Source organism: Rhinatrema bivittatum, chromosome 18, assembly GCF_901001135.1.
Source record: "Rhinatrema bivittatum chromosome 18, aRhiBiv1.1, whole genome shotgun sequence".
NCBI lineage: Eukaryota > Metazoa > Chordata > Amphibia > Gymnophiona > Rhinatrematidae > Rhinatrema > Rhinatrema bivittatum.
The window spans coordinates 20,188,541-20,216,278 of record NC_042632.1 but is presented as its reverse complement, the minus strand read 5'-3'; the positions used below and the strand labels follow the sequence as shown (position 1 = coordinate 20,216,278).

The 27,738-nt window shown below is 41.4% G+C and overlaps 1 protein-coding gene across 1 annotated transcript in view; it reads left to right on the top strand.

Moving 5' to 3' along the window:
* TENM2 (teneurin transmembrane protein 2) overlaps positions 1–27,738 on the top strand; it is a 2,776,334-nt gene that overhangs the window by 219,485 nt on the left and 2,529,111 nt on the right. The window contains exon 2 of the mRNA XM_029583832.1: positions 16,682–16,786. The gene's annotated coding sequence lies outside the window, so the exon portion shown is untranslated. The remainder of the gene's footprint in view (positions 1–16,681; positions 16,787–27,738) is intronic.

The following is a 27,738-nucleotide window of genomic DNA, read 5'->3' as shown; positions in this document are numbered from 1 at the left end:
GTTCATTAGAACTGTGAGCCATACAAAATGCCCTCCACACATTTCAACATCTTGTGCAGGGCAAGGTGGTTATGATCCACATGGACAACCAGATGGCCATGTTCTATGTCAACAAAGGAAGAGGTTTCAGATCCTGGAGCCTATGCCAGAAAGCCATCACCATCCTGGAATTGGCAGTTACCCTACAGGCAGCATACCTTCCCGGTATGATCAACACTAGAGCAGAGAGGCTGAGCAGGAGTTTTTATCCCCATGAGTGGACCCTGCACCCAGAGGTAGCGAACGACTTGTTCTGGGAGTGGGACATGCCCCGCATGGATCTCTTCACAACAGTGTTCAACCGGAAAATGGACAGCTCTTGCTTCATCTACCCTAGCAAGGAGAGATACGTTCCAGACGCTTTTCTCATTCCATGGATGGGAGGGTCTGTTCTATGCTTACCCTCAGATTCCTCTTCTGTCACGGATGGTTCAGAAGTGTATGGCGGATGTCGCAGATCTCATTCTCATTGCCCCAGCGTTGCCCTGGCAGGCCTATCTAGTGAAACTATCCATGGCTCCCCCAATCCTCCTGCCCGACAGGGAGGACCTACTGACACAGAATATTGGCATCTAACAGCATGGAGGTTGAGAAGGTGGTATTGAGCTGCTGGCAGATTCCGGCAGAAATACAGGATGTCCTAGTGTCATCTAGGAAGCCATCCACCAGAAGGAGCTATCAGGGTAAATGGCTAAGGTTTTTAGCCTGGTGTAAGAAGGTAGATTCCTGTTCACCACAGCTGTTGCTGGGATATCTGCACTCCTTGTATCAGGCGGGGTTAGCGTCAGCATCCCTGCGGGTCCATCTGAGTTAGATAGCCGCTTACCATCACCCGTACAATAGCCTGCTAGTCTCTCACCATCCATTGGTCTCAAACCTCATGAGAGGACTCATCCGCTTATGCCCTCCAGTGACGAAGCTGCCAGTGCCATGGGATCTCAACCTCATCTTGGAACAGCTTTTGCTTCCCTCATTTGAGCCCCTGCACAGTTGTCACATGAAGTATCTCACCTGGAAATTGCTTTATCTGGTGGCAGTGATTTTGGCTAGGTGTGTTAGCGAGCTGCAGGCTTTGGTTCACTATTCCCCATACTTGCAGTTCCATCACGACAAAGTAATGTTAAGGACATATCCCACTTTTCTACCAAAGGTAGTCTCCTCCTTCCACCTCAACTTAAACCATAACCTTACTGACCTTTTTCCCTAAACCTCATGCCAATGAAAGGGCACATTTGCTCCACACGCTGGACTGTAAACAAGCCTTGGCTTACTACAAGCATAGGACACGCTCAAACGGGTTTCCCAGCTGTTCATCTCTTTCAACCCAAATGCTCCGGGCCTTCCTGTAGCCAAGCAGACTGTATCCAATTGGATATCACAATGCATACGTTTCTGCTACTCTACATGGGCGGACACCCTTATGAGCAATCTGAAGTTTCATCAGGTAAGAGCTTTGGCTGCTTCTGTGGCCCACCATCATAATGTAACATTGCTGGACATTTGCAGAGCTGCCACGTGGTCATTGTTGCATATCTTCACATCGTTTTATTGCCTTGACCAACAAGCTTCTTCAGATACAACCCTGGGTAGGGCTGTGCTTCTCTCACTTTCCAAGTTATGAGCACAGCAACACAGCTCGAGCAGTTGGACTGTCAGCTGCATAGTCAGGACTGGAGTTACTACTCTTAAGCACTAGCTGGGAACTCCCAGACAGCATGGCTAATTCATCCCTGCTTATTGACGGGGGGAAAAAAAGCAAGTTTTGCTTACCATAAATGGTGTTTTCCATAGATAGCAGAATGAATTAGTCATGCTGACCCGCCCGCCTTCCTGGATAGCCTTGGAAACCACGCTTCATGAAATCAGCTTTATTTCGGACTGAAGGAAAGATGGTGCCGTGCAGGAAAGGAAAAGCAGCCGTGCAGCTGCACAGAGCAAAGGTCTGTGATAGTTGTGAAGCTCTGTCCAGGCCGCTAGTAGATGTCCCAGACAGCATGCCTAATTCATCCTGTTATCTATGGAAAACACCATTTATGGTAAGCAAACTTGCTTTTAAGCATGGAGTAAAAATGTGTTTCTCCTATTTGTTTTAAAGGTATTACCTATTAATTTCATCTTATGTCTCCTAGTCTTTGCACTTTTTCAAAAAATAAACTATGCACTTACCCATACACGCCACTCATTTTATAGACATCTATCATATCTCCCCTCAACCTTTCTTCTCTAAGCTGAAGAGCCCTAACTTTAGGTTTTTCTCAAAGGGGAATCATTCTATCCCCTTTATCATTTCAGTCACTCTGTGCTATACTTTTACTAGAGCGATACAGAGGCATAATGATATTCTGTTTTATTTTCTATTCCTTTCCTAATTCCTAGCATTCTATTTGCTTTCTTGGCTGCTGCCACACACACAGCAGAGGACTTCAACATATCGATGACGATATTTTTGGATCCTTTTCTTGAGTGGTGACTCCTCATGTGGAACCTTGCATTGTGCAGCTATAATTTAGGTTACTCTTCCCTACGTGTATCACTTTGCACTTGACCACCTTAAATGCCATCTGCTATTTGAATACCCATTTTCTCAGATTTAATGTAAAAGTTCCTGGAGCTGCAAGAGAAACAATTGGTTGGAGCAGCTATGAGGAGCTCTTATCAGGAATCTGGTGACAGGTGTATTCTCCAAATTCCTTGTTCCGGTGAAGACTGCATCTCAAAAAAGCAAATAGAATGTTAAGAATTATTAGGAAGGGAATTGTTAATAGAACGGAAAATGTCATAATGCCTCTGTATCGCTCCATGGTGAGACCACACTTTGAATACTGTGTACAATTCTGGTTGCCGCATCTCAAAAAAGATATAGTTGCGATGGAGAAGGTACAGAGAAAGGCAACCAAAATGATAAAGGGGATGGAACAGCTCCCCTATGAGGAAAGGCTGAAGAGGTTAAGGCTGTACAGCTTGGAGAAGACACGGCTGAGAGGGGATATGATAGAGGTCTTTAAGATCATAAGAGGTCTTGAACGAGTAGATGTGACTCGGTTATTTACACTTTCGAATAATAGAAGGACTAGGGGGCATTCCATGAAGTTAGCAAGTAGCACACTCAAGACTAATCAGAGAAAATTCTTTTTCACTCAACGCACAATAAAGCTTTGGAATTTGTTGCCAGAGGATGTGGTTAGTGCAGTTAGTGTGGCTGGGTTCAAAAAAGGTTTGGATAAGTTCTTGGAGGAGAAGTCCATTAATGGCTATTAATCAATTTTACTTAGGGAATAGCCTCTGCTATTAATTGCATCAGTAGCATGGGATCTTCTTAGTGTTTGGGTAATTGCCAGGTTCTTATGGCCTGGATTGGCCCCTGTTGGTGACAGGATGCTGGGCTTGATGGACCCTTGGTCTGACCCAGCATGGCAATTTCTTATGTTCTTATGTTCTTTAGTATTACATTCAGAAGCCTGCTCTGCTCCTGAATATAAGACCACTTAGCTACAAAAATCAAAGGAGTAGCAGCATGAATTGAGAGAATTCAATGGAAAGTCCTATGAGTAAGAAGGATCTCAGTTGTACAGGGGACCTACCCTGTGATTTTAAGAAAGAATAAAAAAAAAAGCTACAAGCATGATTCAGGTACAAAAAGGGAGATCCACAGTTTCAAAGATTCTTGGGGATTAGCCTTAAAAGGGTTTGAGTATATTCTTGCTTGCATATTCTTGGTTTTTATAACTATCAGTAGTTTCTAATTCTGCTATGGATATCGCCAGGAGATGGTTCACTTTTGTGAAGTCATACTCATTTCTCAACTATTGCAATAAAAAGTTTGATTTTTAGAATAGCCTCCAAACTAACTGGTTTATTACTGAAGGTGTAAGAAGGTCCAGAGTCTTAAAGGGACCATAATTGATTCCCCTGTCAACCTGGGAGCCACATGCTGGGCCAGTGCAAGGGTTTTAGGTGCCCAAGGCAAAGCTTCTGCCTTGCACCTGCTCCCTCCCCCCACCCAGTCCAGGCCCTGGCTCCAACCTCATTCACTCACAGGCCCCTTCTCAACACACTTAGGTCACTTGTCTCATTCACACACACACACCCTTACACAGGTTCCCTTCCTCTCTGTCACTAACACCAATTCTCTCTCGTACACACACACACAGTCCCTCTCTCTCTCTCTCTCTCTCTCTCTCACACATATGCACAATTGCCACTCGTGACCCGCTGAGACTGCTTCTGTTGGCCACAAGCAGGATGGGCACTGCTTGCAGCCCTCAGAGTCTCTGCCGTAAGCGGGATAGACTCCGCTCGCGGCCTGTTGAGTCTCTAATATCTGCCATGTGGGATGGGCTCTTCTTATGGTTCTTTGCCATCCCCTAATGGCTGGTGCTCTAGAGACGACTGGCAGGTTCACCTATTAGGAGGCAACCTGACTCCTCAGCTCTGTACCCATGTGTCCTCAGAGTGGAACAAGGGTTACACTAATGGAATGAAATCTAATAACCTCTGTAAAATAGTAAATTAGGAGCTAGACTGATGACTAATGCTGTGCATTGCCATGTGAGGGACAGGGGTTTAAGTCATAAGTTAAGACGCCTCAGGCTAGTCAGGTCTGGGGATATTGCAGAAGAAGTCTTTACACTCCCTGAGGGGGAAGGCATCTCGGCCACTATTGCTGCTCATCAATGGCCAGATATAGTTGGATTCTGGAGGGAGCCACTATGGCTGGGCTGTGTTGGGTGGGGATACAAAAATAGGAGAAAATCCTAGGTAGTTGAGAATGAAGGCTCATGAATTTGTAGCCCAGCAGAAGCCAGTTTGAATTGAACTGGAAGTCCAAAATCCCAATTGGAGGAGAAGGAAACTGCCACACCAAAAGATATGTATTCTTGGCGACTGAGATTTTTTAAATTTATATTTTACAATATGCATTGCATTTTCTCAATCATTTTTAATAAAATATACCTGAGACTTCACCAATAGCACCTTTTATTATTGTGTAGTATTTAGAGTTCTATTCAGCACCTTTTGCTGTACTTGTTCCCTGAACTTTTACTATAATATTCAGACTGCAAAAATCAGGTTGAAATGCCAACTTCATATCTGAAGGTGTAATTAATGTCTTTGTCTGGTACCTTAGTTTAATGAAAGTTTTATGGTGTGATGAGTACTTAATTATACTAGAGTGGAAATTTAATATTAGTACATGCAAAATGGATTTAATAATCTTGAAAATAAGGATTATTTTCAGGGAAGCTTTTTGTGCATGATACATAAATGCAAGGTGGATGCACACCTATAAAACATTTACATATATCTGGGAAATACTAGGGTGATATTTTGGTTGCACAGCAAAAAATCTATTAAGTCTGTGTCTGCTTTCTTGTCAACAAATGATTTGATTTTTGCACTGATAAATAATGCAAGAGTACCTATCTTAATTCATTAAACATTCCCAAAGAGGATGTGAATAGCTATTCAGCTGCAACCGATTCAAGCTGTAGTGGACTGAGTGTACTTCCAGCATAAAGGGTGAGGCATGCCATACTAGGTCAAACATTGAGCCCAGCATCCTGTCTCTCACAGTGGCCAATATGGGTTATTTGACTGAATTACTTAATAGATCCTTAGAGACATTGATTTCCAGTTTTTATTTGATTCTCCCCTGGAATTTATCAGTTTGTTATAACAAACAAAAAGAGAAAAAAATCCAAGGGGAAAAGACTGATTTTCCACTGATTTTCCTCCTGTTTTTATTCATTAAACAATACATTCCAGAGGAAAATAAAATAAATACTGAAAACAAATGACCCTACAGATTCTTACTGGGGATATTTGTAGGTTAATCTTTTCAGCTGAGGGAAGGTAGCAGAGGTCACAAAATTGCAACGGTAATACATTTTCTGGTATTTATCTGGGAAGGCAGGGCTCACACTTGATCCTGGAGCTAAATCCGTCCACAGTTCCAACAGCTTGGGGCATGGGATTCTCTAATAGAGGAAGGATAGGTATCGTGGCGGTGCTGGTGGAGGTGGTAGTGGGGGGGGGGGGGGGGATTACAGACACATTCAGAGGTGTTCATTGTAAAATTGACATTACTAAAGAATTTGTCTTTATAAGCAATGAAACATCTTACAAGATGAGTTGATTTGTACACTACAGTCTCTGCTAGCTCCATTGTACAAATCAACTCCTTTTCTTGGCTTATAAAGACTAAAATTCTTTACTGATGTCAATTTTTCAATGACTAATTCTGAATGTGTCTGTAATACCACCCCCTCTTAACCCCAGCCCACCTCCCGAATATCCACCCTAATTCAAAATGCCCCTCTATAATGGTACAGATATATAATGTCAAACTGACCCTATACAGAGTCTTTCTTTTTCTTTTTTTTGCCTTTTTCTTTCTTTCTTTTTCTCTTGTTCTTTCTTTTTCTCTTGCTTGTTCACTCTTTCATGCTCTTTTGCTCTTTTTTTATAATCTTTTTCTTTTTCTCTCTTTTTCTTTTTTTCTTTCCTTTTTTCTTTCCCTTTCTTTCTCTTTTTCTCCCTCTTTCCCTCTTATGTTCAGGACTCCTGTGCCTCATGAGGACCAGTAGCACAATTTTGCAGGCAACATACACGTGAAAACCAATAACACAAAATCATTTTCCCAAATGTAGGTGGGATCAGGGTGAAAATGTAAGCAACTTGAGACTCGGTGTAAAAGTTTTCAAGATTCAGATTGAGCTCTCCTTAAGGATAGGGATTTATTGTGTTCCAGAATGGAGACTTTGGCAAATCATTCTAGGCAAGACAATGTGAGGATTTTGAATTTTCATAAGTGTCCAGTTACAACTGCATTAGAGATTTTCTGAAAAAATACTAATTTGGACATGTTGAAAGTTCCTGCTGTATGAAAGTTTGATTTATATAATAGATCTAATGTTGAACCTGTGGCAAGAATACTTGTAAGAACTGAATATACCTCAGACAAACTTTTTCTGATTTCACAGGCTGATGTGATCTCCAAATCAACCTTTGTTTTGGATACTGATAAAAATTGGACTAGGAGAATGTTTGTTTTTTAAGGTTAAACAATGTTTTTCTATTATGTAAATATGACATTATTTCCCAACCTTGCTAGACCACCACAATTGAGGAGTCATACTTTTTTTTACTAAGAAGCAGGAGGTGATAGTGATTGGAGCCTCATCCTTACTGAAATTTCTTTGTAGATGTGAAGCTAAAAATAGGTAAATCTTTAAAGATCCTATGCAATTAGATGGTTTTCTGCAAAATAGGGTTCTTATAACTGTAGTGGACCTGGATTATGTTGAATTTTAAGCCCTGCATGTTGGATAATTTAGATCCCTCATGATTAGTTCAATAATTGGAATTGCATTTTTTGTAATACTTTCTTCATTGGTTTGTATTCCAATTTATTTTCTTGTTTCAAGGTTGCTTGAATGTATATAATTTCAAAAGAACAATGAAAAGAATATTCTAAAAATTTAGTTACAAATGTTTTTACTAAAAAGGTATGTTAAACTTGTGAATGCTAATATTCTTTACAAGTTTTTTTCAAATTTTATTCTGTTGTCACTTTTTTAGTGAACACTTTTTTCATATGTAGTTAATTTGAGATTTCTATGTAATAAATTGTAAACTGCTGTGATTTTTAAAACTGTTATCAAGTAAAAAGGTATAATAGACCAGATGCTCAGGCCTATTAAGTCCAGGCTTTTTCTAATAGTTTGGTAATTTTGATCAACCATTGATCTAAGGGACTCTATCTTAGATCTAAAAGATGAGGGTGGGAGAGATTCTACCATTGCACAATAATGACAGGTATTGGTCAGATTTGATGATCACACATACTGTGTTCCTGAAGGAGCTGTATTCTATGGCTCCTGACCAAGAACTGTCACTGCAGTTGTTGGGATAGATGGGAGGGAGATGATAAAGTGACGAAAAAGCTCATGTAATTGCAAATGAGCATTAATAGTGGCACAGTTCAGTAGAGACTTATTCAGTGAGCTGAAAGCCCAAAGGAGTAAAAGTAAATTGCTTAGAATATCCATTAAAATATTCAAACAAATTATTGTGAATGCCATGCTAGTTAATTTGAATATATAGAAACAAGGGTCAAAAAATGTTTCAGGTGATACCTTTTGGTTGGACTAACTAAATACATCAGTGACTCTTTGGAGAGCTAAGCTCCCTTCATAATCTTAAAATGTTTGTATTTATATTACTAGACTGGTTATCAGAGGAATGAGTAAACATGTTCTTTACGAACCTTTCAATGGTCATTTTGTCATGTTTTCACATCTGACCATTTTATTAAACATTCTTCTGCTCATTCACCATGCTCTGCAAAAGTCCCTTACCATGCAAGTATCGTCAAAGTTGGTAATGATTTTGATGTGTGTTAAATTATTTAATAAGAAAAGGCTTATAGATTTTCAAATGGATAGTGCTGTATATTTATTCCATGTAATATTTAAAGCTTTCCTCATCACAGACGAGGATCAAATTCAGGATTTTATTTCCTAGAAAGTCAGAGTGAAATCATAATATTAGGCCATTTTATACCATTTGCCAGACAAATATGCAGCCATGAGGGTAGCTAACTCTTGGTGAATTTACTGACAGTAATGGAAACATATGCCCAAAAATGGTATATCTGTAAAAATATTTATCAGTGAAATTGCCCCAAACAGTGGTGGCTGGCTCAGATTTAGCAAGGCTACACTATTTGGGAATTGGGGACTGTCTTGGTGCATAAAGGGTTGAATACCAGCATAGTAAGTCCAGCTGTACAGAACATGACAGTAAAATGTATGCCAGTAAAAGTCAGTCTGTTAAAAAAAAAAAAATAATAATAATAATGATGTCCATGTATCTCAATTTTATTTTACTGAAATGTCAGAAATGGCCTGTCTACTTGTCCACTATCGGTTTCCAGTAAATATGGTTGAAATGATGCTGCTGTGTTCAACTTGTCAGTAACTGGAGCAGTTTTACTAACTCTACCTTTGCTAGATATCTAAAAAGAAAACATTTATATAAATATTTCCCTTTCACTCCAACACAACGACTTCAGACTTGGGGCCAGATGTACTATGCATGTTTCCGATAAATTCATGATAGAAAAATCTTTTACATCATAAGTTCTTTAATTTGTTTCAGAATGAACTTCCAATAGTGAGAATGACACATCTTGAAACTTTACTGTCTTTGCCTGGGATTTCATAACCCTATGTATATCACTTTTTTTTTTTTTTTTTTTTACGGATGATTTTTTGGAAAATATTGTAGGCAGATGTTCAGTTTTATCTTGTAAATTGCACAACCAATAAACATCTTAATCTCCTAATCATGTAGTCTGGCTGATAGGCATATTATTAAATCTGACACTTCATGAAATGTACTCTAATAGGTGATAGATTATAGTTCTGAATAAGACAATGCAAAAAAAAAAATCCTTAGTGTAACCCCCTTAGTTTAACATATAATAAAGCCTATCACTCATACAATATTAATCATTTCTTGCTGATGCACTGTTCTTAAATATCTCTTAAAAATTGTATTTCTCCGTAGATATTAGGGGGCCTATATATTAAGCAGTATGAAAACTGGTTTGATATTGTGAGTTATTCACCAGTTTTAATACTACTGGTTTATCAGGCTTTAATGCCTAATTTACTAAACTAATAACCTGCAGAATGCAATTGCATTGCCATGGCTATGTTAAGGACAGTGTAACCACACTATTGCTGCTGTGTTACAAAAAGCGTAGGCTTCCCTGTGCTGACCTACCCAAAGTGACCTCTCCCAGATTCAAATACAGGTCTCTGTGGCCTTGTCAACAACAATCCTCCCCTCTCCTTCCCACCTTAAGCAGACAAGCATCTCTGGCCCTTCTGACCCCCCCCCCCCCCACACACACACCTCCCCCATCTTGACTTTAAAATTGAGGTTTTCTGTTTAATTATAGTGAAACTTGCAGGTGGATGTCAGGAGAGAAGAGCATTCAGACATCAAAAACTGTGTTAAGGCAGCATCAAGCATCGCAAATAACACAAGCTATCATGACAGGGGCAGGAGGCACAAATAGAAGCAGCAACACCCCAAAGCAAGCAGCAGCAAGAGTGGCAAAAAACACCTCCAGGCTCCAAAAGAGGCACAAAGGGCAACAGCAGTGATATGAATACCCCTAATGCCCAAAAAGAGGAGGGAAGCAGCCCCAGCAATGGCAGAATTAGCCCAAAGAACCATGAGAGGGCGAGGGCAGCACCTAAAGTGGCAGAAAACAGTCCACAGCACGGATAGAGGGGCGAAGCAGCAGAAACATTGGCATAAACAGAACGAAACATCATGAGGGGTAAAGCAGCCACCTGCAGGGGCAAGAACACCTGAAGGCACTGAGTGTAGGGCAAAGCATCCTGAGCAGAGGTCAGAGGAAACTCTGGAGGAGAGCTGTAGTCCTGATGTAGATACTCTCTATGCAATTAATAGAGGGATGAAAAAGCTGGCACCGGCCTGGGGAAAGAGTTCAGGGGGAGTAACGTTTTGCTTACTTTTTGTGATGGGCAATTCAGTTCTCTTGGCCCCTGAGAACTCTCTGGATTTGTCATGATCTGCTTGAGGGAAAGTTTGGCCAGATTATCTTCTCCTGCTCAGAACTATTCATGCAGGACTTTTAATGGCATAATTGTCATCTTGCTTGTTTAAACTGTTTTGTTTTTAAATTAGGTAACAAAAAGTATATAGCTATAGTTGCACAGCTATAAGAACATAAGACTGGAGGCATGCCATGCTGGGTCAGGCCAAGATCCGTCAAGGCTAGCATCCTGTCTGACAGTGGCCAGTCTGGGCCATGGGTACCTATTTTCCAACAAATGCTATAAAGCTGGGTTGGGTGGAGACTGAGGAGTGCTAAGGTCAGGGTGAAGAGTGCAGAGTTTGGGCTGGGGAGCAGAGAAGTGTGCTTGCAACTGGCAGCAACATTTGCATGGATGATCAACATATGTGACATACAACTCTTCACTTCCAATTTGGTTGTCATGTATGGAATAATAAGAGGAATACTGTACAAATGGCACAAGTTGTACATTTTTGGCTAATCATTCCTTTTTTTTTATGCTTTCAAACATTGTAAGCAGGTCTTTGCTGTCCTGCCAGCTCTAACTTAACATCCTCCTGTCCTCCACTTTTGCTGATTTCAGATGGAGGGAGAAGCAGGGTAAGGAGATGAGGGAGGGAAGTAAAGTGAGTAGTAGAGCAGGAATAAGCCCCTCCTTTCTGTAGAAACCAGCAATACTGTCACAGCAGGAGGGGAAGGGGAGGTTGGAGCAGAATAGCTCTTCTCTGTTCTGTTCTACTGTGTGTGCTTCCAGTTCCTAGCCTCTGCAGTGCTACTCACTGGCTATGTGGCTAGGAGGGCAAGAGCCATATGTGGCTCTCAAACCACAGATTGGCTACCCCCTGCAATAGGTAAATAGACAATGGTTATTTACCCTTTGAAGTAGTGTAGTACTATGACTAAGAGACAATCCATGAAGCTAATGGGTAGTACATTTAAAACAAATTAGAGTGCTTTTTTTAGCTCAGTGAACATTTCAACTGTTAAATTTGTTGCCAGAGGGTATGGAGAAAGCAGTTAGTATAGCTGGGTCTAAAAGGGTTTAAAAAAAGAAAAAAAAAGTAGGTGAACCATCAGGGACTTTTGGCAAGTCTTGTGGGGGTCAGGAGGGTCCCCCACAAGACTGGTGCATTGGTCAGCCCCTGTCCAATGCTCCTACCATGTGACAGGGGCTGACCAATGGCACCTGTAGCCCCGTGACATAGCATTTATTTATTTATTTATTTATTTATTTATTTATTTATTTAAAAACTTTTCTATACCGTCGCTAAATTATATACCATCACAACGGTTTACAAATAGGCATATAGACTACGGTAAGTAAATGTAGGATATCGTACATTCTAACAGGTGCCAATAAAATTCGGTTACAATTTCATAAATAAAATCATTATTTGAGTAATGTTGGTCAAGTCCAGGTATATTATTGCGTTACTGTCTCTTTGAGATATTACTTCTTAAATGTAGGATTGAGTAAATTCATTCTCATCTGCATTACCCTGTACTTCCATTCTCTACCCTCCACACTCTTTAGTGAAGGCTTTTTTAAAGAGCCATGTTTTTAAATTTTTCTTAAAAGTTTTGAGATTATTCTGTAATCTGAGTTCAGGGGGCATCGTGTTCCATAGTATGGGCCCAGCCAATGATAAAGCCCTTTCTCTCACTTGGGTTAACTTTGCTGACTTTACTGAAGGGATTGTTAGTTGTGCTTTGTTTGCTGAGCGGAGGTTTTTTTGTGGAACGTGTACTCGTAAGGCTGTGTTTAGCCAGTCTGCTTCTTTATCATATATTAGTTTGTGTATGGTGCATAAGGCCTTGTATTTTATCCTGTATTCGATAGTAAGGGCAAAGGCTATCGGTGCCATTTTGATTACCGGCAGCCAATGGTGTGAGTGCAGTAGATGGCTCCCCCCCCTTGCCGAATGCAACATATCTGCTCCCCGACAAATACGAATTCCGAATGCAACATATGCGGTCCCTCTGCACATTCCTACTGGGTGGGTATTCTCTTCCTTTATCACTACTCTAAGCTTGTCTCCCAGAAGCTTGCTCAAAGAGGATGGCCACCTTTCATAGTAGCTTTCTTTGGTTAAGATTATTTGAATACCTGTGCTCCCTTGCTAGTAACCCCAAATCACAATGAGAAAGGAAAATCATTAGAAACCATAACCTGAAGCCAGAGGAAATTCTGGAGAAAGTCTGTAGCTTTATAAGTCATACTTCAGACCTATTTATATAATTATAGGGTGAAAGACTAAGGGAGTTATTTTCAAACTCTCATTATGGCCTTTTTGCATGCGTTAAGGCCTTAACACATGTGAAAAGCATCATAATACATGGTGCAATGCTAAGTTTTAAAAGGGAAGGAACTGGGGGAGGAATTTTTGGAAAAGTGGGCTGGCTTCACAAAGCCTAATCACACACGCAAAAATAACTACATCTTTTTCATTGATTTTAAGCTGTGCGATAAGCCCATAACACAAATTGTGATTTGGGTATTTTTAGGCTGGGGAAGGATTGGAGGAGGGCCCTGAGATGGATGGATGGGAAGGGAGAGGGAGAGAGCGCACATCTGAGGGTGGCACCATAGTAAGCAGCTATTTATGCTCCTATAGGAGGCCTATCTAGTTACTCAAGGTGAGGTTTAGGAAATAGTGTAAGGGTTAGGGGCCACTTTGACATGCAGAGTGAGACGTATGAACAGAACAGTACACGTGAAGATTTGATGTCCTTCAGAATGCGGAAAGTCACATAATGATGAGATTTGTACAATGTTCTCTCAACATAGCTTGATGTTACCCGCCATCAAGCTATGTTGAGAGAACATTGTACAAATCTCATCGTTGTATGAGTTTCCTCACTCTGAAGAACATAAAATCTTCACTATTACCTAAACCTCACCTCGAGTTACTAGGTGGGCCTCCTATAGTAACATAAATAGCTGCTTACTATGGTGCCACTCCCAGAGGTGCTGTCTCTCTCTCGTTCTCTCTCTTATCTCTCTCTCTCTCTCTCTCTCTCTCTGAAATGCAATAATTGTGGTATTACTGCAAAGTGTGAAAAAGTTAACGCACGTTGCAGTAATACTTATGCAAAGCGCTAAGATAGTCTATTTATCACAACACGCACTGTTAACATAAAACATGCTCCTCTTCCTATTGCATGCAATACTTTGAATCTAGCCAGGAGATGGTGCTCAATATCCCAGGATGAGAAGAAGAAATCACTGGAAAAAGCTTTGGCATTTGGGGAAGGGGTTCAGGCTTGAAGATGGCCTTCCCCTTTGCTGTGGTATAATTTCAGTGGCTAAATACCACATGAGAACTGTAATAAATATGAACTATATAGGATGAAAGCCCATAAAGGCATAAAACAATTAATGTTAACTAGGTAAGTTTACTATAAATTATTGGATTGGTATGGCAAGACCAAACACCATGTACTATTGGGAACATTAAACTTTGAAGACAGAAGCAGCTGAAACACCTATCATGCAAAGACTTTGGGAAGCTTGGAATGGCTTGTCAAGAAGGTGCCCTGAGCAGTTGCATGAATTGTGGTTCCTGTATTTTTCTTTTCCAAAATCCTTTCTTTGTGCCTTTTTTTTATTGCATGATAATGGGGGTGGAAAGGAACATCCCGGCAGACCACTATGTTGGTTTTTTCATCTGCTCTACTTTCACTGACACCGGACACCAACTTGGCCAGTATTGGGGCTTCCTGTCTGTTGGCTGCAGGGGTTTTTCTTAGCCTGGTGGAGCGGGCCTACTGGAGTTCCTGTTTAAGCAGGGGCTGGATTGCTGGAGCAGGAACACTCCAGTTTGTTGAGTGGTGTTCATGTTCCCGCTGATGCCAATGGGACAAGGTGGGAACCTGTAGAAACAACTCATCTCCTCTAGGATCCTGGGAGGTTTGTTGGAGGTGAAGCTTTTGGAGTGCGGACGTCGGGTGAAAATCCCTCGGCATTTGGGGATTTTGGGTGCTGATCTGCAGGAGGTTCAGGTGGTTAAACAGGTTAGACCAGCTGTTATCAAGCCTAATTTGGTGACTCTGGACAGTCTTTTTCCTTTCAGTCTCTGTGACATGATGAAAATTGGATTTGGTTGTCACTAGCACTGTCCGCTACATTTTTATAGCACTGAAAGACATGTCGCTTATTTATAAATGTGTTTATTTACTTATTTTACAGTTACTGTAGTGTTAGTGTGCATGGTCCCATCTTCACTACTCTCTCATTCTGTGGACTGGTAATGGTACTGGTTTTTTTTTTTTTCTCCACAGATATTTTATGGGGAAAAATACAGCACGCCACCAAATATAGTTTACATATTTTCCCACTTCACGATGAGTCTTAGAGAAACAAATATTCAAGCCAGGCTCCTTTGCTCTGTTTCCTAGTCAGTACACACGATCTACAGTGCACATCTGTATTTAAAAAATCTTTGTCTGTACCCTGACTTGCACCCACTAGAGAACGCAATTGAGTTTTCCTTCTGTTTTGCTTTTGCAGTTATATTGTTTGTGTGCTGTATGAATGTAAAACAGAAAAAAAGTTTTGACACTAATGGAATTGTCAGTCTTCTCAAACATTTTTGTTCAGCTTTCAGAGCTCAAAATCCAAACTGTATGTAGGTAACTGAGTAACCCTTTGGAGGTAGGAAACAAAGCAAGGAGCTTAATCATGGAAAGTGTAGGTAGGCTTCAGAGTGTTTGGAAAACATGCTAAATAGTGGCAGACTATAACGAAAGTAGATATTCAGGTAAATCCAGAATGTGTACCCTATTTGCCTCTTTAGCGGACAGAACTGCTAATGGTGAATTGACTCCTAAGTGCAAACAGCTTTATTCTTACATAAGACATCCTTTTGGTTTTAAATTTCAATTTTAGCAATCAGGTTTTGCTTATAGTGCTAATATACTTGTAAATCATTTTGCATATTTAATAGGGTTATGGAGATTGTTGGCTATTTATATTAGGTCCAGTTGGACATTTTGCTAATGCTTAATGAGGGTACTGTTGTTGTAAGCATGCAGTAAGTCAGTTTTGTGTCATGTCATATACTGTTTAGTTTGCATTTGTTCAGGGCTGACTTGACAGGGATATTTCTGGAGTACTGTCATGTATAGCTTTGGATTATGAAATAGTTCCTCATTACTTTATCGTCCTCTTTAAGATTTTTCCACGAATATTACATACACAATGGACATATTGAAGGCCAAAATTGACTTTATCAATGAGTGACATCTGTGTTGCCATTAGTATAAAGCAGTACATAAGGAGGAAAACCCTAAATTAATATTTGGATGACTTACTCCTAGCATATATGTTTTAACTATGTTGCAAAATAGTATATCACACAATTTAAACATTTTTCCTAAAAATAGGATGGGAGAAAACTTACTAGATGCTAAACATTTATCCAGTGTAGTGCATGACTGTGTTGAAGTGAAAATAACTGACACATCAAAATATGATTTTTGGATGAGGTGGTTTTCCTTATAGCATCTGCATTAAGTTTTTTCTGCTAGAACTGTTTATTTTTCTATGCTCAGAGAACTTTATTTTTTACCTGCTAAATCTGCATGCATAAAGTAGATGCGGACATCAGCCCTAATTTTCAAAGTGGACTTGAGCATATGTCTGCTTTAAATATAAGCAGGTACACACATATCCCAGCATGATATATGCTCACATTTTCACTGCATGGGAACAGGTGTAAAAGTATTTGCATATTTATATGCATACTTTTGAAAATTGAAATTTTGCATGTTAATGAATTTCTTGCTCTGCTGCCACAGGTATGACTCCTTCAAGCATGGATGAAAGTACACATGAAATTGCTTCTATGAATACCTTATTTTTATGCGTGTAATCCCTGTGGTACTTTTCAAAAAGCCTCTTTACTCATGCATGTACTTTTGAAAATAATCTGCTAAATGCCCTTATTTTTCTAATTTGAAAATTGGTAATGTTTATCCAACATGCTAAAATATTAATTACAACATTTTATTTCTTGCTTACAGTTGGTTCCTGCATCGTATTTTACAAATAATCTGCATCCCTTGTTGCTTAGTGTGTGGTCATCTTTCGAACGGTGCAGGACACTGCTCAGAAGATCTACATTACCAGTGAGTGCAGACTTGACATAAATCCTTATTTTTTAATATGGCAGATGAAGTTGTATTTATATCCTCAGTTAAAATGATTTCTGTGCAAGTATGAAATGTATATTATAGGTTTTTGTCAACTGATTATATTTTAAATATTACTACTTTCAGAAAAGATGAATTAAATAGCATGGCCTTATTCTGGTTTGCAAAAATACCCAAGTATTTATAAATAAGTGCATTTTTGGTTAGAGAAGATTCAGATTAGGACAGGGAAAATACAGATACTAACATCCCTTGTGTGTTAAAATACTTGTGATAGTAAAAATGTAGAGAAAATCTTCAGCAAAACCCTGAAATTAGTTTCTTCCCATTGTAATAGTGAAATGTAATTTTGAACTAGCTTTTGATGAAGGGCTTGGTACTTCCAATGCTCAGCTCATGGGGTAGAGGGAGTTTATTTAAATTAAAAAAAAAAAAAAAAGCTAGAGGTTGCTCTTTTAACTTGTCCAATTGATTCCAGCTGAGCAAATATGACCACACGGTCAGATGATGTTTTATCCGATGCAAGGGTATTTATTAAAAAAAAAAAAAAAAGTAGCATTGGTCACTGCCTCAAGATCTGCATGAGTGACAGCTTTGTCTATGCCAAGTTAGCCTCATGGAGAGCATGGTGTAATAAAATGTGCTCAGCAGAGTCTTACTTGCACATGTGTGCCTGTTTTTGGTATGGATGCTTTACTCCCAGTGCAGCAAAGAGTTCTGCTCCCAAAAGATGTTCATGTAAAACTGTCTATTGCTTAGTGCCCTCACAGAGCCAATGTGTTTACTAGCATGGGATTTCTATTTCCGCCCATTGCAGAGAAGTGTGTTGACTTACCTTATGTTCTTTTTACTCCTTGTCATTGGTGGAGCAAAGTTTCCAGTCCTAGTCTTTGTATATAGGACTGTTCGTATTAACTCTCCTGCATCTTGGTTTATGAACACAAATCATATTTTGCATGCATAAAAGACTTTTATGTGCACAAAATATGACTTGTGCTTTGAAACTTCAAGATGTAAGCAGTAGAAAGTGAGGGCAACTATATTCCTTTAGGGGCAGATTTTAAATACTTGCGCGAGCGCGTACTTTTGTTCGAGCAGCAGGCGCGAACAAAAGTACGCTGGATTTTATAAGATACGCGCGTAGCCGCGTGTATCTTATAAAATCCGGGGTCGGCGCGTGTAAGGGGGTGCACATTTGTGCAACCTGCGCGTGCTGAGCCCAGCGCGGCCTGCCTGTTCCCTCCGAGGCCGCTCCGATTTCGGAGCGGCCTCGGAGGGAACTTTTCTTCGCCTTCCCCTCCCTTCCCCTACCTAACCCACCCCCCCGGCCCTATCTAAACCCCCCCTACCTTTGTCGGCAAAGTTACGCCTGCTGAAAGCAGGCGTAACTTTGCTCTTGTCGGCCAGCAGCCCCGCTCCGTCCTCCGGTCCCGGGGGCTGGTCCGGAGGCCTCGACCACGCCCCCGGGCCGGCACCACGCCCCCAGGCCCGCCCCCAAAACGCCACGGCACACCCCCGAAACGCCGCGTCGTTTCGGGAACACCCCCGGACATGCCTCCTCCTCCCCTTTTTGAAAGCCCCGGGGCTTTACGCGCACCGGCGGCCTATGCAAAATAGGCGTGCCGGCACGCGTGGGCCTTTTAAAATCCGCCCCTTAATGCACAGGCTTCAGTGCAATTAAGTTCATCTTCACACTTTCTACTTTCCTCAGTCTCTGGGCCAGCTCCTCTATCTCATCAGCTCTTTATCTGAGGTTTTGCTGAGGTCTTTCTTGGAACTGTTTACAGAGCTCATGACCATGCTGTTTCCTCAAATAAAACACACACACGTGCATGGTTGAAGTAAATATTTCCTCGGCTTGGATTATTGGTTCATGTGCAATCTGAATCGACCTTGTCACATGGGACTGAACTGAAACCCAATTCCTAGCCATAGGATCTGGTAAGAACAAGAGAAGTCTATAAAGTGATTGTACCAAGTCAGCTCAGTGAATGTTTCCCCCTCTCTCTCCAAAAAACCAAACTCATCTTTGATCTTTGCCTGCTGTAGGTCTCATTAGGTAGCTTAGAATTCCTCCCAAGACATCAATTTTTGCATTTGATTTTCTAAAACAGCTGATTTAAAAAAAAGCAAAACTTTTTTTTGTTGGCTTTAAAATTCCTCAAGGCTACTATGACTGATGTCAATGTACTTGTAAATCTTATTAAAATCTCAAAAAGGAAGTTAGTGTGCATTCAGCTTGTGCAAAAGGCTGAGTGCATATTTTAACTCTGGTTTGTGTGCTTTTTAAACTCCTGAATCATTAGCATACCTTTGTTTATTGCATTGAGAGTTATTTTTCCCCACACATCGAAAAAAGTGCGCTGAACTTCAGTGCAGTTTTATTGCACACCTTTATTTAAAAGTACTTGTTTCCCTGCACTCTCCAAAGTTCAGGGCTGGGTACAAACTTAACGTACATAAAATAGTTCAAAATAAGACAAATTGGTACAAAGCAACTAAGACTGCTGGGATATCAATGCTTTCTGTGTGATGATTTGAAGGTGGGAAAGCTGCATTAAATATGTTTTTTTTTAGCCTTCTTAAATTCCTTTGGGTCTTGCATAGCATATGAATGGAGTAGAATTCCAGAGGGTCAGGCTGGCGATGAAAAATGCTCTTTCATGAGTAGTTGAGAAATGTGCTTGTCATGGAGATGGTATATTGAGAAGATGTTGACTGGATGACCATGGTGTTCCTGTGAGTGTATGGTGTACAATCTTAATGTTCTATTGAGCAATGTACAAGTGATGTCATATAGAAGATGATGCATTATTACTGCCACTTCGTCCTGCATTTGGCAACATACTGGTAATAATGTGAAGGACTGGGGAAATGTGATCACAAATCTTTATACCTGTTAAAAGATGGGCAGCTGAATTTTGAACAATTTGTAATGACCTAATTGTGTTTTGTGAGATTTCAATGCATAAGGAATTACAATAATCTAATGATGAGAAAATAGATTGTAAAAACTGTCTTAAAATCAGAGGGTTTAAGAAAAGGCTTGAAGAGATGAACCGTAGATTCCTGCCCTTTGTGCATGATGTTAGGCTGCTCAGTGGAATCCTGATGACATTTCTTGATGCCTGAGGTTGGCAGAGGATGTATAAAAGGTCAGGCTTGCCATTTTGCTGTCTAAAGCAATTTAAGATTTTTCATGGTGAATCGGCATACCCAGGAGCGCCCCAGATTTCAACCAAAAAGTTGTGAATTTGCATCAATTATCAGATCTCCAGAGAAACACTAAAACACTCTGGGCCGGATTTTAAAAGGGTTACGTGCATAAGGTACACGCGTAATCCTTTTAAACCCCCCCTGCGTGCGCTGAGCCTATTTTGCATAGGCTCGGCAGCGCGCACAAGCCCCGGGACGCTTGTCGGGGGGCATGTCGGGAGTGACGCAGCGTTTTCGGGGCGTGTCCGGGGGGCGTGTTTCCGGCTCGGGGGCGTGGCCAAGTGCCCCGACACAGTGGCCTGTGTCAGGGCCTGGCACGCGTAAGTTACTACTGCCCAGAGGCAGTAGTAACTTTTAAGATGTAGGGAGGGGGTTTAGATAGGGCCGGGGGGTGGGTTAGGTAGGGGAAGGGAGGGGAAGGTGTGGGGGGGGGGTGAATGGAAAGTTTCCTCCGAGGTCACTCCGATTTCAGAGCGGCCTCGGAGGGAACGGGCAGCGAGCACAGGGCTCGGCGCGCGCAAGGTGCACAAATGTGCACCCCCTTGTGCGCGCCGACCCCAGATTTTATAAGATACACGCGGCTACGCACGTATCTTATAAAATCCCGTGAACTTTTGTTCGCGCGCGCGTAGATTTGTAAACTCTACCCCTCTGTATTCCTAGCTTCAGCCTCTCCCCTTCCTTCAGTAAGCCTGCACGTAGGGGAGGTGTATGCCTGGAGCCCACTTGCTGCAGCCTGTGGGGAGATACTGGAAAGAGATTGGGAGATGCACACAACCTCAGTCTGCAACTATGATTCCAAGACTTAGGACTAAAGCTGAGGGTACAGTGAAGGAGCACAAGTTGGAGGGAGGAAGGGGAAAAATTCTGGGGTCATCTCTGGAAGGATGGAAACGTGGTGGTGGTGGCGGCAGCACAGTGTGTGACTTGGCAGGGAAAAGGTTGATCTCATCCCCTCCGTCTCCCGTCTTGTTAATAAACTGCAATCTCAGAGTGACCACAACTTAGAAGTTCTCAGGTATGTGAATCAGACAGTCACTTTCTTTTCTTTTCAGAGATATTTAAAAAAAATGAACTAGGTCTGGCTGTTATAATTATCCCCCCCTCCCCCCCCCCCAATCTCACCCAAAAAACCCCAAACAAACCCTCATTCAATCATTGACTTACTGTTTGGTATGAAAAAATAGTGTTTAGGCCAGGAAATATGCTGTTGCTGTTCACATAGAAGTGAAAGTAAATGTTTCTTACAATTAACCTCATTTTGATTCTGCTGAATTACAATAGCTCTTGTAGAACTCTTTTCTACTGGAGCAAGTTGGCAGTGTGCATTCATTTGCTGCTATGCTTTTCTGCATGTGTGTTAGCAAATGTGGATTGAGATAGGTGGTTGAGTGAGTGGGTATGTATATTTATTTATTTATTTATTTTTGGTTTTTATATACCGGAAGTTCCTGTATACAATACATATCACTTCGGTTCACATTTAACAGAAATAATATGAGTGATATGGATGTAAGCATGGCTTTTACTGATTATTGCAGTAATTTATAAAGATTAGCTTTTGATAAATATATGCATGACATTTAAAGGAAATATTAATTGGTTAAATGGAGTAAAGTTCAAATTAATCACATAATATTTCCTTTATTTCCAAGAGAAACAACCAGTAAGTTGTGTATTTTCACAACTTGGCTGATTTTCCTCTTGGGTTTCCATATAATTCCTTTGGTATGTCTCTCATTTTAGTTCCATGAAGTTACCTAATTCATTCCAGTAGGGTCACTGGTGAAAAATTCAGAAGCACAGCCTTTGAATTTTGCCAGGCTTCTTGAATAAAGTTCAGCAGTTTTCCCTCTGTTAGAACAGTCTCTATATCATGGGCTTGGTCCTTAGGAACCAAATTCTTCTGCCATTTCTCTCTGTAGAGTATAATGTAAATTTCAACTATTCACGTCTTTCCCAGCTACAACTACGTTCACCCACTGGCAGACTATGATGATAAATTTATATTTTGCCTTTGACATTTCAAAGTGAATTACATTCAGGTCCTGTAGATATTTTCCTATCCACAGGGTGCTTACAATCTAAGAGCCTATTTACTAACCTATTGTACATGGTTCCACAGCTTTGAAAACCAAGTGGTATTCTACCACTAGTTAGTTGCCCCTACAAATGTCATGCGACGATAGCCCCTCAACCTGTGGTTGCCATCTTGTTAGTGCCAGAATAGCCTGAATAAAATACTCAATCCCTAAGTGTAACACAATCCTCGAGGACTTGTTGGACCGCCATCTGACCCATCCCCCTTCCCTGCCACCTCTAGAAGCAGTTCCAAAGCTGTAAAAATAAATAATAAAAAATGAAATGTGTTGTGCAAGCCTCATCCCATCAGGCCTCCAGACCTCCTTAACCCCTTCTTCTATCATTCCTATAAAAACCTGCTGGCCTAGTGGGGTCAGGAGTGCACCCCAAGAGAAAATAGTGCTAGTAGGCTTGTTCCATTTAACGCCCCATGTGATATGGGCGTAGCACCCCCTACGGGTTGGCCACTAGATGTCACTATAACCCTAAACACTATCCATGAGTTTTACATTTCTCACAGTTCCTCCCAACCTGGAGAGTTTGGATTGGAGGTCTCAACCCTATTTACCCCAACCATTTTAGGGCTTTCTTGGATCAGTTTTAGGAAGCATTGTGACAGTAAGGATGGTTTGGTTTTATATTCTGCTGAGGCCTCCAAGCTTCACCCTCGAGTCTCAGTTGGAAGTGATCTCATTGTGCACTCCCTGCCAGAGGGTCCTTCTACTAATTTACAGAGATGTTTGTGCTTGATTCAGTCTGAGGTCACACACCGAGGGATCACCACTTGCCAGTCCGAAGTCACACACCAGAGAATCACCGCTTGCCAATCCGAAGTCAATACCAGGAATCACCGCTAGCCAATCCGGTCAATACCAGGAATCCCTGCTAGCCGATCCGAAGTCAGGAACCAGGAACACCAGATGAAACAGGAACAAGGATCCAAAGCACAAGAACTCACCGAATCAAGCAGACCTGACTAACCAAGGAAGTTGCCAAGTCAAGGAATGAGCAGAGGAAGCCTCCTTTTATACTTTCCCTGCTCTGGCTGATAGAGAACAGCTGAAGCGAGTTAAAGGGATCAGGTCCCCTTAAATCTGTGAAGGAGGTGTGGCCTCGTGCCTAAAGATGGTGGCGGCCATCTTGGATTTCCTCCGCGGAGGAAATCGCTGCTGGACGCCGTGAGGGGGGAGCAGGGACGGCTCCCCCTGCGGCGAACAGCACAGGGACCCGTGCTGGAGTGACGGGCCTCGAGTCAGGGCCTTCCCCCGGGACTCCCACGGCGGTTCGCCATTGCGGGTAAGGTAGGGGACCGCGGTCGTGGCCTACCACGGCCGCAGAACACAACAGATGCTCTTGGGGCAGCTAACTACAACTCCAGGGTTGTAGCTAATTTTCATAAAAATAATGTGGCTTGTGATTTTTCAGACAAGCTGTGTTTTATTACTATGAAATTTCATAGTAAGAAGTTGCTTTCCATGCATTTGGGAAGCATTTGCATGCAAAACAGTTCTTTTCCATTTTGTTATTATTGGTGGCAAAATAACCCATGGTATTTGAAATACCTTGCATTTATTACTACTGCAAGGTTGCTTACTGTGAGAAATGCCTAATGTGGCTTAGTAAATGACCCCCAAGTTTGTAGCTGAGGAAACTTGTGAAGGGAAAGGAGTGTTAGCGGGATTAGAACCCTAGCTTCCCTGGTTTTCTGCCTGCTGCTGGTATGTCTGTTCTCAAAATCTCAAGATTCTGGGGGAGATTTCCATCGCTGGTTCTTTGCTTCCTCCTCTTATAAGCTTCCTTCTGGAACTGAGTTGGGCCCCAGATTCCAGCTCATCCGCCTTTCCTTTCAAGCTTCCCTTATTTAAATTCACTAGGCTTCCTACCTGGCTGAGGGCTCCCCCCCCCCCCCCCCCCCCGGGGTTCTCTAGGTCAGCGATTTTCATCTCAGTTCTCAGGACACACCCAATTGTCAGGCTTTCAGGATATCCACAGTATCCACAGTATCATTGTGGATATCCTGAATACCAAAGGACCGGGTTGAAAACCATTGCTCTAGGGCCTAGAAGTTGGACCACCCTCCCTGTGGGGAGGCTGTAGATCCTCCTGGAGGAGCGGTGCTGTCCTGCTGCTGCTGCTGGTTGTGGTCCATGAGCTCCCAAGCTCCAAGTTAACTTTCTTTTTCCCAGTTCCTTGTTGGAAAGGAGTTTAGCAGAAATCGTGGTGATACGGCAGCCCCAGTTTCCTTTTTTTCACCTTCTGGGTTTGTATTGTGTTGTGGGCTCCTCTGTATTGGTTTATATTTGAATCTAGTTGATTTTAAGCTTGCATTTTCTTGGGGGGTTTTTTTGTTTTTTGTTTTTAATGGAGATTTAGTTGAATTTATTTCATTTTTCACAAGCTGGGTTTGTCTGTTCAGCCTTGGGTGGGGAAAAAAGCCTGAAGATATTTTTCTTCGAGGGTTCATGGCCCAGGAGATAATTTTAACTTTTTGTTTTAACTAGCTGCAGTTAGGTCCAGGGTATAGAAAGAGAAGACAGTTTTATTTTATTCTTCTCTCAGCTGGACTCCTTTCTGAATTTTACTTATTATTTTTGTTTTGTAATGGAAACTGTGTAGGGTTACAATAAAAACTGTAGAACTAAACAAAGGGTCCTCTGCAGCCCAGTTCAGTTGATGGAAGCTTTTGCATCCCTGATCTGTCCACTTAGCCTTCCCATCCTCCTGCTCCTTCCCCATCCTCCTCTAGCTCCCTACCCTCCTCTTGTTCAGCTGAAACCCTGAATGGTAATCCCCTTCATTCCTGATAGCAGAATAATTTAAGGGGGAAGGGTGCTGAGGAGAAATATGACTTTAGGAAGGGGAAAAGCCTAATTCAGCTGAAAAGGAGAGAAGACAGGAAGAGTGGGAAAATGTTGAGCAGTGAGACTTCAGGCACTCCTGCTACAATTGAGGGAGGAGAGTGAATGTTTAGTTATAGGGGATGTAAATAACTCTCAATCCCCACACCTCTTGATGTAAACAATTAACTGCGCATTCCTAATAGACCTTCATAATAGGCGTCATTGTGTGGCAATCCATGCCTGTCAATCACTCTGCCTTATGTTTAATCATAGGTCAGTCCATAGTACATTTTTTTAAGGATTTTTATAGTGCTGTAGTGCTCCGTGTGTTTAAAATACTAAAATTATCCACTGTGCTGTTAACACCTCTAACCAAGCTTTATATCTTCTTAGTACTTAATACTCAGTTCTTTGGTACTTAGCTTTTAGTTGCGAAATCACAACTCCTGCCCAATTTTTCCAATCGGATAATCCAGCAATGCGACCGATACCACATTGCTAAGTCTGTGCCCAACGCTGTACAGGTTTCGGACGATGTCGTCCTTCCTCAAGGGCAAAAATCTGCGCCACAAACAGAATTTAAATCACTGCGGTTAATGGTATTATCACTCAAACACAACAATGTATCAGCTACTCACTCGTTACTGCATCATAATGGCTCTCGGCGTTTTTTTTTGTGCTTCTCTTCCGGTTTGAATTTCCCTCCTCCATTTTAAAGCCCCTAATCGTTACGTACCATCTACGTCACTTCTGGTATCAGGATTCCCATTTACTGACAACTTACCCTCGCGTTCTCAAGGCCCCTTATCAATGCGTTACATCTCAACTGGTGTTACAAAGAATACCAATCAATGATGCCGTTAAGTCCTAAGGGCGTGACTGTGCTCATACGGAAAATCCATTGTTGTTCCCTTAAGTTTAATACAAAGTTAGGATCACCCCCTCGCATGTTATCTGCAATAACATCTAATACTCGCCACTTAAGTTGTTGAAAAGTGTGATGTTGTTCTGAGCAATGAGCCACCATCGGAGCTAACATTTTACCCGTGTTAATGCAACTGCGGTGTTCTATTAATCTAACTCGTATTTGCCGCTTCGTGCGTCCAATGTAGTACAAGTTACAAGGGCACACTACAATATATATTACCCTCGAGGTGTCACATGATGAATGATGTCGTGCTTTGTGCACTAGTCCATTTTTGTCAACCCATTCGTCACCTTCAATGGCCTGACTACACATGGAGCAATGATTACAAGCCCAGTGTCCTTTCAATTGGGTGGTATTACTTAATGTAACAGGTGACATGAAAGAATGCATGACCAGATCTCCCACATTCTTGCCTCTACTGTATGTAATCAAGGGGGACGTTCTGAAAATGCTGTGTGTTTTCAACACCAACCAATGTTGATGTAATATTTTGGAAATTGCACTGCTCTGGTTCGAATATGGTAATGTGCACACTATACGATTATCCTCGCTATCCTTCTGGGTATCAAGTAAAAGCCACTGCCGTTCCGCATTGTATGCTCTCTTGTATGCTTTCTTGATGTATTTCACTGGATACCCCTGTTCCAACAATCGTAACTTAAGCAATGCAGCTTGTGATATATATTCAGTTTTAGAGCTGCAAATCCTACGAAGCCTCAAAAATTGGCCCATCGGTAAATTCTGTCGCAAATGATGCGGATGAAAGCTGGAATAATGAAGGAGAGTATTCCTCTCACATTCCTTGCGATATAGTGTGGTATTGAAACTGCCATTGTCATAATTGATAGCAATGTCCAAAAAGTTAATGTCAGCACGATCAAAAGTGATGGTGAACTGTAAGTGCTCATCCAATGTATTCAACCACCGGAAGAACTCCTGGAGACCCGTTTCATCTGCGTGCCAAATTGGATATCATGTTATTGTTAGTGGAAACTACAGATAAAATTGCCGCGATAGTACGCAGTGATGTGGATGTCATTCAACAAGGATTACAACGATCTGAACCCTTAGAAATATATGAACAACATTTGCATGAGACGAATCAAGCTTTGGATAAATTTCGTTCAGAATTAAAGTTAAGTAAGATCGAAAAGTTTAAACGAGACGAAAAAGATTATGCTACTGGTCAAATATATATCTGGCAACGTAAAAAGAATGTTCCACCCAGAAAAGTAGCCTTCGCGGGTTCTTCGGAAGATACTTCTTCATCTTCATCTGATGAGAGCACATATCATACTGCTAATGTAGCTTCAGCCGGTTATCAATATCCACAACGAGGTAGAAGTAATTATCGTTCGTCTTATCGTTCAAACAGAAGGTTTTTTCGGACAACACGTCAACCAGCGGCACCGGACATAGAATCACGTCCGTGGACGAGGTCCCAAACCAGGAATCCAACGTCCTGAATTTGTCGGACATTAGTTTATCTCATAATCAATTACAAGTGCTAGCCAAAGGTTTATCTTTTGTGCCATATCAATTTTATGACCCGTTCACTTGCCGTAGATTTTTGTATAAATTTTTTAGAAAATTACAACTTCGGTTGTTTTTTTCGAAAATTGAATTTAAAATCGATTGTTCATTGGTTTTTCCAAAATCAACATGGTTACCTTCGGGCACCATGGATCCGGCAATAAAAACCTATATAGATCTTGTGTTGTGTGATCTAGAACAATTAGAAAGAGTTAAGTTTCCCCCGTATTATAATTTAAATCGGGAGCAATTTGCTGCTTTACATGAATTACAAAATGATGACAGGATTGTTATCAAAAAAGCAGACAAAGGAGGGGCAGTGGTGATTA